Source organism: Camellia sinensis, chromosome 3 (assembly GCF_055761805.1).
Source record: "Camellia sinensis isolate YWXY chromosome 3, ASM5576180v1, whole genome shotgun sequence".
Taxonomy (NCBI): Eukaryota; Viridiplantae; Streptophyta; class Magnoliopsida; order Ericales; family Theaceae; genus Camellia; species Camellia sinensis.
In genome coordinates, this window is record NC_138963.1 from 202,018,538 (window position 1) to 202,028,842 (window position 10,305).

Sequence of the window (10,305 nt, forward strand, 5' to 3'; positions counted from 1 at the left end):
CATGGGAAGCCATGAGAAGACCCTAGATGGAGGTTTTTGCCTGGATCTTTTTCTGTTGTTTTAGAACTAGGTCTTCTTCTACCTCTTTCTCTTTTCTTTCTCTTTCTCTTTCTTTACCTCTTTATCTTTGCCAGAGGGCTCTCCTTGGTCTAGATGTAGAGGCTTGAAGTAGCACCCACTTCTAGTCAAATGATCATTTCCATCTGCATACCAAGTCTCATCTGGCACTTTGTTTACCTATTCATCATCAGTGTGGGCGAGCTGTAGGTCATTATCACCCCACCATTCGCCTTCGTTGATCGAAAGGCAGTTATCTAGCGCTACTTGAATCATTCCCACAGTATGCTCTGAATGGCTTTCGGTTTCTTCTTTTCCTCTAGAACTCTTTCCTTTACCACATTCAACAGGTTTTCCGAAATCAAGTCTCAATTCATCCCCTTTTCTTTCAGTTTCCTCATCAGCAGCTTTGGCACAGCTTGACCAGCCGTGACTGTAATTCTTTGGTTCCCACCATCCCATCTGCACATTCCCAAGGTCTAATTCTTCAAAGAAATGGAGATTAGCCAAGTCCCCCTCTAGGTCGGCCAAATCATCCAATCCATGTTCAAGTACATCCTCTCTGGCAACATTGACAGAAAATGAGTCAGGTAGATCAACCTCAAGCTTTAGTTGACCACTGGGAACAATATACCAGCTAGGATCATACTTTTTCTCTAATAGTTTGCCTGCCTCAAGCATAGGTATTTTGGTTATTTCCTTTAACACTACCACCATACGGATTTTGGGCTTTGGCTGAGTTGGAGGTGCATCCATCATGCACAACTCGGTGCCTTCAGGAATATGTACCTCAGGTTTTGGAAAATGGGTGGGTGTGATATAGCTACTGGGGTTAAAGGTGGATGAAAGTGTATGGATGAGGTTAAGATGAGGAGGTTGTGGAACTCTGTCATGGGGCGGCAACGGGTTGGTAGTGACGTTGGGTTTTGGGGTTATGGGGGAGCTATGACTTTATTCTCTATGAGATCTTGGATCTCATGACGGAGACAAAAGCAACGGTTTATGTCATGTTCGAGTTGTTGGTGGAAAGCACAGTGTTTCGTAGGGTCATGTTTGGCTAGGAGAGGTTCGGGAAGAGGTCGGGGGTCCAAAGGCTTCAAATACCCACTTTTTGTCAAGATTTCCATTGCATTGGAGAGTGACATATGGAGAGGGGTAAATGTTCTGATTGGGGCTCAGGTTGTGTTCGTTGTTTGCGGGCCAGCATGAGCAAAGGGGTCGGCTGTCTTAGTGGTGGTGGGAACCAAGTTGGTTTCAGAGGGCTTCACAGCTGTGCCACCACGGGTGGTAGCATTAGAACTTGTAGACCGCCCGAACTCTCTCCGCGCAACCCCTCTTTTCGGAGAGGGCGCGAATTGGGTTCTAGCTACTACAGTTCGGACTCCTGTCACGGTTTTGAATCTAATCTCACAAAGTGCAATGTAGGACTGATAAATCACCAAAGAGTCCAAATCTGACAAATCGTTTTGGAAAATCGATTTTAATAAAAAAGCGCCAAATATGGACTGCTTTGCCAGATTTCAGAGTCGCCACCTAAATATTTTATTTTGGAAAATTTAGGAAATCCTGACTCGTGCCTAAGGCCATGTGTCCATCATCACCAAAGCTGTCTCGGCTCGGGAACTTGGGTACAAGAGGGGAAGGTCTTGAAATGAGCACCCCCGCTCGCCCGATCAAAGATTGGCCTCTACTAAACATGATATGTTGTTTTTATAAACACATGTGTTCTTGTTCTGGTTATTAGCTAATTTACTATGTGATGCGCACAACATACAAGTATAAACTCAATCACAAGAATTGGAACAAAACAATTCATGTTTTTTTTTTTAAAATGATTTGAAAGTGCTACTCGCAAGTAGGCTAAAGCGCGGATTTGCCACCCTCAAGTAGGCTTAAAACAACATGATTTTGCCACTCCACAAAGTGGGCTTAAAACTCACAATCATCAAGTTGTTCCAATTCAGGCAATCAACACTGTTGGAAAAATGATTTTTAGTGGCGTTTTTAAAACGCCGCTATATGTCTGAAAAACGCCGCTAATTCCTTCAGTGACGCTTACCACCAAACGCCGAGGACGCGGCCGTCGCTGTAAGTTTAAGACGCTTTAAAAACGTCGTAAAATTAGCATAGGCGGCGTTTTTAAATGTGACAGCCCAACGGTAAAATGACGTCACACAGGCATTCAGCGACACTTCAAAAACGCCGTAATAGCTTTTTGTTATGTTCAAAAAATAACTACAATGGCGTTTTGTAAAACGCCGCAATAGTTTTTTTTTTTTTAACTACTACTTTTGTGAGATTACTGAATATGATCATTTGATTGATTCTCAATCATATCATGAAAAAGCTTCTACATTTCATAATGGTTACATGATCAACGAACTTCTGTTAATAACAAGAAGAGTAGTTACATGAAGTATGAAAACAAAGAGGGAAAAAACAAAAAACAAAAAACAAAAAAAAAGGTAAATAACAGAAACAGAGAGAGAGAGAGAGAGTACAAAACTTTCAGATTTGATCAAACTATTCTAAAACCCTAATTTTTTGAGACTTGAAAAAACCATTTCCTTAATAAGGTGGGGACAAAGCGGGAAAGATTATGAGGCTGCAATTTTCTCAAACAGGCCCAACCTATTATCAGCAAGTCTAGACTTGTATGCAGATTTTTTGTATTCAAACCATGTAAACTCTTTGTACAAGCTGTCTTCTCCTTCCATGAGTGAAGGCAATGGGGCTATCTTTTCACTCAATGGTGGTCCTCCAAAATATATCATTGAAACCCTTGATTTCAAACTGTTCGCTATAACTCTATGCCTTACACTTTTAAACCTCCCATTGCTCATCACCTGCAAAACCGGCCAGGCACATTTCAAAACCAAAAAAATTACCCACTAGCGCAATTCAGAAAATTAAACAAACAGCAAAAAGGTTTGAGTATAAAGAATGTGTAATTCATGAGGAGCAACATTAAAACCTCTAAAGCATAGTTTTCCAGTCAAACAATTCTCTAGCTCGAACCCCCAGATAGACTATTTTGCTGAGCTTATAATCGATTTACAAAATAATTACAAACATGTAATTTCAATCCAAGAAACCTCTATAAGACAGCGCCAAATTGGATCCAACTCTGCATAGTAAACTCCGAATACCTACAATCACTGTAAATCACAGTAAATCACAAATATCAGTTAAGCTCAACAACTACTATCAATAGTCAAACTTAAAATATCTCAATTTACAATTTATTCCAGAGTTTAATCCCTTTGCCGCTTGGATAACTATGACTTTTCAACCAGCTAGACTCAAAGTAGGTATTTAAAAAAATAATAAGAAATAAGGCTTCCATATTCTTTAATCACATTGTTTATGCATATTTTTAAATGCATTGTTTATTCATATAAGGTGAAAATAGGGACCTAGCAAGATTTTCTCCACCAGGAGAGAGTGATGATGCAACATTTGCATGAAGCACCTAACGTAAATTTTGCTACACTAACATAAACCAAATCAACATTTTATGGCTAGATTGGCAAATTTTTATCATTAACTTCATCAAAAGAGTCTAGAGAAAACAACAGTGCATTTCCAGTTCCAATACAGCAAACTGGATTACCAAAATAAATAAATAAATAAATAAAATTAAAATTCTGAATGCAATTTTACAAGGGACTTCCTGAAGGAGGAAACCATAAAACAACATTGCAGTCCAAATTGCATTTCTCTCTGATAAATAAAATAAGCAGTATTCATCTGGATTAACTTTCGCCAGTCCTGAACCATTGCATCTAAATCATATAGAAGAAGAGCTCGAGTTCAATTCATTATCCAGCTGAAAGAAACAGAGTGGTACCCATTTTTCTAGGATTAAGAGATAGGCAGAAGCACTATTTCCAAAAAGGGTTGAAAGAATCTACTCCATTCTCCTCCCAATGATAGGAATTCATGTTATCTATCCATCCGGTATTGAATGAAAAAAGGTAGCCAATCCCTTCATATGCATAACTATTATATCTCTTTTGTAGCTGTCGGGAAACATTTGACTGTTTCACAGTCAAATTAGCAATTACTCTTTTATGCTATATATATGTGTGTGTGTGTGTGATTCACATGTTTCTAGCTCAAGTTGATTCCCTCAAATACACATTAATGGATGAAGCAGAAGTTCCCAAAGAAAATAATGCCAAGGCAGCAGGTAATTGGATCCTTCCCAATAATTGCAGATACTTCAAAGTCATCCTATTGCATAAACAGAAGGTGTACAAATCACCCATTCAATCAGCTTCCTGCCAGCAATGAAATGATAAACGACTACTTGGAACTAAAAATCCTAATATCTTCTCGCTTTTTTTTTTCAACGAAGAGCAAGAGCTAAGAACAGCCATCAGTCCAAAATTCAGAAAGGGTCATTTAGGAAGATGCACAGTGCATTGGTCAATTGTTAAGTTTGAGAGCATGAAGCATAAGTTCCCAAAGAAATGAATCCATCGGATTCATCAGCATCCCTCACATATATAGTTGACTTCAGTTCGTAAGAAATTTGAAAAAAATAAAAATAAGAACAAGAAAGATAGATGGTTAAAAAACTATAGAAATAATCAGTCACAAAGTTTTTCTTATCCCCTTAAGATCTGTACATGTGAATTTAGACTATTTAAGTGTATTAATTTAAAGTCCATACACCAAGTGTTCGTAACATTAGCTAAGCTACAGAATATTACAGTTCACAAACAATATTGTCAATTTTCCATTTCCATTAAGAATGAGGCATTAGTTTTTTTCCTATTAGGAGGTAATCTTGGAATTCAGAAAGTATTAACTCATAATGGCATAATCAGACACAAAAGTAACAACCAGGCCAAAAATTCCTATTCAGAAGAATTACATATTGGATTCCTTCAAGTAAGAAGGCTTTTGCCCTTAGAACTTGAAATGGTAATCACGTACGCAACCTAAAGAAACAGAGCAGCCAAAAGGAGTTCTACAATGTAACCAGTTTATTATTACTTAAAGACGACTAATATTAACGTTGACAATGGTAACTTGGAAGAAGGAAGAGGATGAAGGAAAAGCCTGACAATGGTAACCAGTTTATTATTACTTAAAGACAACTAATATTAACGTTGACAATGCTAATTTTATGGATTGAACTAAGAAAAATGGTAACTTAATAAGTACCTCTTGCCGTGCCAAATGATCCATATCCTTAGAAGAGCAAGGCCAAAGATCCATGAAACTATAACGTGATACAACATCTTGTAGTGAACTCTCTAAAGCTGATTGACTCTCTTCGCCTGTTCTGGAAAGCGCTTCTTTCCTTTTTTGCTCAACCAGTGTCAGAAGAACAATTGTAAAGCTCAGACCTGAAAAATTTATAGATCTAGATTGGGTTATCCTTCCTCGTCCAAAACCCGCACCAAACACGATTTGATTCTTTATTCCACCCAAAACCCAACTCATCATACTAAAAAAACTCCAAACCCGTCCCATTAGGGTTGAGAAGGGTCAGGCGGTTAACCAGATCGATTTTTGCCATCCCTAATTACTATAACCACCTTTAACCCATGTAAGTACTAGGCAAAGAAAGGAAGCATTAGCAACAGGACACAGTTTACCATTTCATGTGATACGTGAATCAATATATATATAGCAGTGAAGCAGATTGTATCAAACAAAACACATTCTCATACATTGTCTAAAGAATGTATTAATTTTCAACCTTTTGGGAAGGAGTGTAATGACTGAAAAGAAATAGACATCATATATGTGGAAGAAGTGTACCTGGTTACTTGAGCAAAGAACCAATCTTATTCATCTGAAGAAAAAATTGCAGAAAATTTTTTTAAAAAAAATTTTAGGTGGAACAAATTTTAGGTGGGAAGGAGTGTGATGCTGGGAAATTGTAGGGCCAGCTCTGGACCTCAATATTCATCTGAAGAAAAAATTGCAGAAATTTCTTATTCACCTTAAAAAAAAACTCCCTATATTTATGTTATTTATATCAATAAAAATGCTGTAAGCACAGAAACTTTTCATAGAAAAGTGCATGAAATGTAGTGTTAGCAGCAATGCATTCATCTAGGTGGAACATGGCCCCATACAAGAGCGCAGTGCTACCACTTACACATTATTTTCATCCGGTACAGAATTAAGATAGATAAAAACCGGACCGAAAACCTTTTTTCCATATGTCACCAAGTTGAAATTTTACTATAAGATCTGGTCCGGCATAATGAGAAGTGACAAATATCTGATACACATGCAATTTTGATCAAGATTATGTATCAATTGGAGATAATCACCAAAAGCATTAATACAAATTAGTGAAATCAACATGGATCATGTAATTATTTGAAAGTAAAAATGGGTATGGGTTGTCACTTACAGCAAGGGTTGTTGGGTTGACATGGGAGGTTAGGTCTTGTTTGAAGGGTCCACCGGTTCGGAACTCATTGCTGGGTGTGATTTGCCAGAACCCCACAGGCGGGTCAAAGCATATCCACCCGTGAACCTGATTATCTTTGTCCTCAGTTGAGTATTGGTACTTGTCATCCACCTGCACATCAGGAATGAATCAACATCTAAAACAATAGATGTAGCATTGCAATTAATGTCACATGGAGACAGGATCCACTATGCTCATCTCCTAGTTCTCTATTCCAAACTTCATCTCTACCACATGATTAGAATCAATGAAATTAGGTTTGAAAAAAAATAGAAACAGAAGATCTCGTGTGAGTTAGAAGCACCACCATAATCATCATTCACAAATTGTAAAGAAATAGTCATTTTGAAAGAAGGGTAAAGGAGGAAGATCATTTCATTCCATTCTATTTCGTTCTAGTGAACTAAACACTACATTCCTAGTAAATGAAAAGATAAAACGATATATTTGGGAGAAGTAATGCTATGTTTGCTTTATTGGAATGAAAGTAGAATGTAACGGGATGTTCATTCCTTGGTCTCTTAATGGAATGACCTATCACTCATCCAAACGAACCAAACACTACCTGAGAATTTGTTATAGAAGAAATGGCATGGAATAGTGAGAAATAATTTAATATTACCATTTAGGACTACTATATTTACAACCTATATATGTTGCTTTCATGTGTTATTGTGGGTCCTATTATTTTTAAACATGATGAATTATATACGTATATATGATATTTCATGTGTTCTGTTTTAACCAAGGAAAAAAGCTAAGCACCTGGGGCTCATCTGGGGGATCATACTGCAGAATCCAGTCCTATTAGTAGAGAAGATAAAGAAAATGAATCAACATGAACTATTATAGATTCCATCTTGAAATGAAATAGTTCAGTCATAACAATTGGTACTTTTCCAGTGTTCCTTGTAGACAATTTTTGCAACCTTTTCATACATCTCATGGTAGTAAATTAGATGCTTGTAAACAGTTTTATACAGAGTTAACTGAAATAAATAGAAAAATAAAATTTCACAGCAATGCCAACTAACAGCAGACATCACCATGGCATGCTTGGCAGAATTAATTTCATTTATCATCTAAAGGTGCAAAAGTTTTTAACTGCTATAAATCCCTTCCTCATTTTTTTCTTTCTGTTTGGGGTTGAGGACTATCATTGCTGGCATACCATATTCAACACCAACAAGCAAAAGAAAGTAACATACCACTACAGGAATATCAAGACCGTGAGCAGCAACATCAGTACATAATAAGATGCCCTTCTCTGCTTTGCAGAAGTCAAAAAAGTGGATGTACGTCTCTGCTGCTTTTGCTTTTCCATGGATATCAAAGCAATCTACATGAATGTGTCTGAGAAGTTCAGAGTGGAACTTGACTGAGTTACATGAAGAGAAGAAAACCATCACTTTCTTTGAGAGATTCCTCTTCAAGAAGGAATACAAAAGAATAAATCTCTTGGCACTTGGCACAACACAATAGCCTTGCTGCAGCCCTTCATTAGTGACCTATAATAGCAGACATCTTATCAGGTTCTAGAAGCGAGGACTGAAGAAAATCACAACACACTGAATAAATTCCAACGATTAATTTACCTTCTTCCGTCCATCATCCACATCAATATAGACAGGAGTTGTTTAAAACGATAACCGAGCAAGATCCTCAACCTGAAAATTTATAAATATTTCGGCTTAAGCTTCCGTAAACACAGAATTTATAATTTTGGTGTTGGAAACACTTGCAATGTTCAAGCAACAAAATTAGGAAAGTCTTATCAGAATTTTATTCACTGTGAGAGTTTCTATAAAGAAAAGAATTCAGAGATATTGATAAATAAAAAAAATATTGAGTTCAAAACAATGAATGTTTACAATCTAAATAAACAAAGGAAACAATAAAAGCATGTACAGAAATACATTCTTAGTCTGGGTAGCTGAGAATAGAGCTGTTTGCCTCTTCTGCACATCAGATAACATCTCAATTAATTCAGACACAATGAAAGACACCAAATATACACTTGTATAACATTTGTATAGGTGACAAGAAGTAAACTTGAAGCATTTCAGTTACTGCAGGAACAAATTAACACATTTTAAAATCAATTATGAAGCTTCAGGGGTGAAACGCAGCCAGAAAATTGATCCCAGGTGAAGGAATCAACAAGGCAATGCAGAAAGCAACAATCTCTCAAACATTAGATTTTCCTTCCCAGGTCATTCATTCACTCCCTTTGGGAAATCATATCAATTGGCATGTTTGTATAATCTAAACCATATGACTCAAAAAGGTAAAATGCGCAATTATCTTCATCAGGAGGAAAAAAATCATTCACGAGGCGTATATTTTGAAAAAAAAAAAAGAAGTTTCAAATAGATATAGAACAGCCTACATCATTTTTTCAATTCAAAAAATTGAACAAGAATCTTTCATTTCAGAAGATTTTTTAGATTTTCCAATTAAATTATGCAGGGAGAATAAAAACAATCACATGATATTAATTTAATGAAATAAGGTGCTAAAACAATTTCATATCATATAAGGCCTTGATTCATAATAGCTGGCATGACACCCTGTACCACATTACAGTCAATAATACAAATGACTAAAATATGATTTACCTTTGGCAGAATCTTAATAATTTGCTTCATTTCTTCTTTAAAGTTTGCTTCCAATACCCTGTTGGATTCATCAATTATGAGACACTGCAAGTCCAAAAAAAGAAGCTTAAGGGCTGGTTTGGCAAGTTTAGAAAAAGCCTTATTATGTTGATGGGCTCATGTAAATCTTAAATATTTCTTTCTAAAATCATGAATAAAAATATCTTAATATGTTGATTTTGTTTTTGACCCCCCAAAAAAAAAAATTGCAAATATATACTTTTTACAATTAATAATGTAATTAGCAGAGTGTTCTTGCTGCCATTATTAAATTATTAAAGTAATTAGCAGAGTGTTCCCAATATATGAACCCAAATTAATTTATTCCAAATAGTTGTACAAGAATGACTTCAGCTATATATATACTTATATATTTATATTCAGGTCAGAATCAAATATCAGTTCAGATTAATGTTCAGCTTGATTCAACAGGACATATAACATGATTCAAATATCAGTTCAGATTAATTCAAATATCAGTTCAGCTTGATTCAACAGGACATGTAACATGATTCAAATATCAGTTCAGCTTGAGCGAGAGAAAGAGAGAGAGAGACAATGGAGCTCACCGATCTGAATCGCTGAGATGAAATTTGATTTTGATTTTGATTTCGAGAGAGAACTGAAATGACTCTGATGAATCACCGATCTGTTTCGCTGAGATCGAACTGAATCTCTGAATCACAGAGCTGAACTGACAGATATAATTAGGGTTTAGACAGCACAGAGAGAGAGAGAGAAACAGTCGCTCACTGATCTGAATCGATTCACCGATCTGAATCGATTTTGAGAGAGAACTTCGAAATGGCTCTGATGAATCACCGATGTTAGATCTTGGAAATGGCTCTGATGAATCACCGATGTAAGATCTTGGAAATGGCTCTGATGAATGCTCACAAGTTTGCTGTCACCGATCTAAATCGATTTCGATTTTCAGAGAGAGAGAGAGAGAGAGAGAGAGCGAGTGAAAGTGAGAGTGAGAGCGAGAGTGAGAGTCAGATTCAAAATAAAGGTGAAAGAGGGGGAGGGAGCGTGTGGGACAAAGACATTTCAAGGCGTTTATAAACATCTTCTATTCATGAAACGGCGTCGTTTTGATTAGAGAAAAATGCGACGTCTATGAAACGCCGTTAAATATTACAAAAAGTG

At 36.5% G+C, this 10,305-nt stretch overlaps 1 long non-coding RNA gene across 1 annotated transcript; it reads right to left on the reverse strand.

Annotated features, from left to right (window-relative positions):
• Window positions 1-7,763: 7,763 nt before the first annotated feature.
• LOC145821250 (uncharacterized) lies at window positions 7,764-9,284 on the reverse strand. The gene is made up of 4 exons (XR_014363274.1): window positions 9,118-9,284; window positions 8,416-8,457; window positions 8,095-8,236; window positions 7,764-8,007 (listed from the first exon to the last, which is right to left on the reverse strand). It is a non-coding gene; the product is annotated as an uncharacterized LOC145821250 (long non-coding RNA).
• Window positions 9,285-10,305: the final 1,021 nt, after the last annotated feature.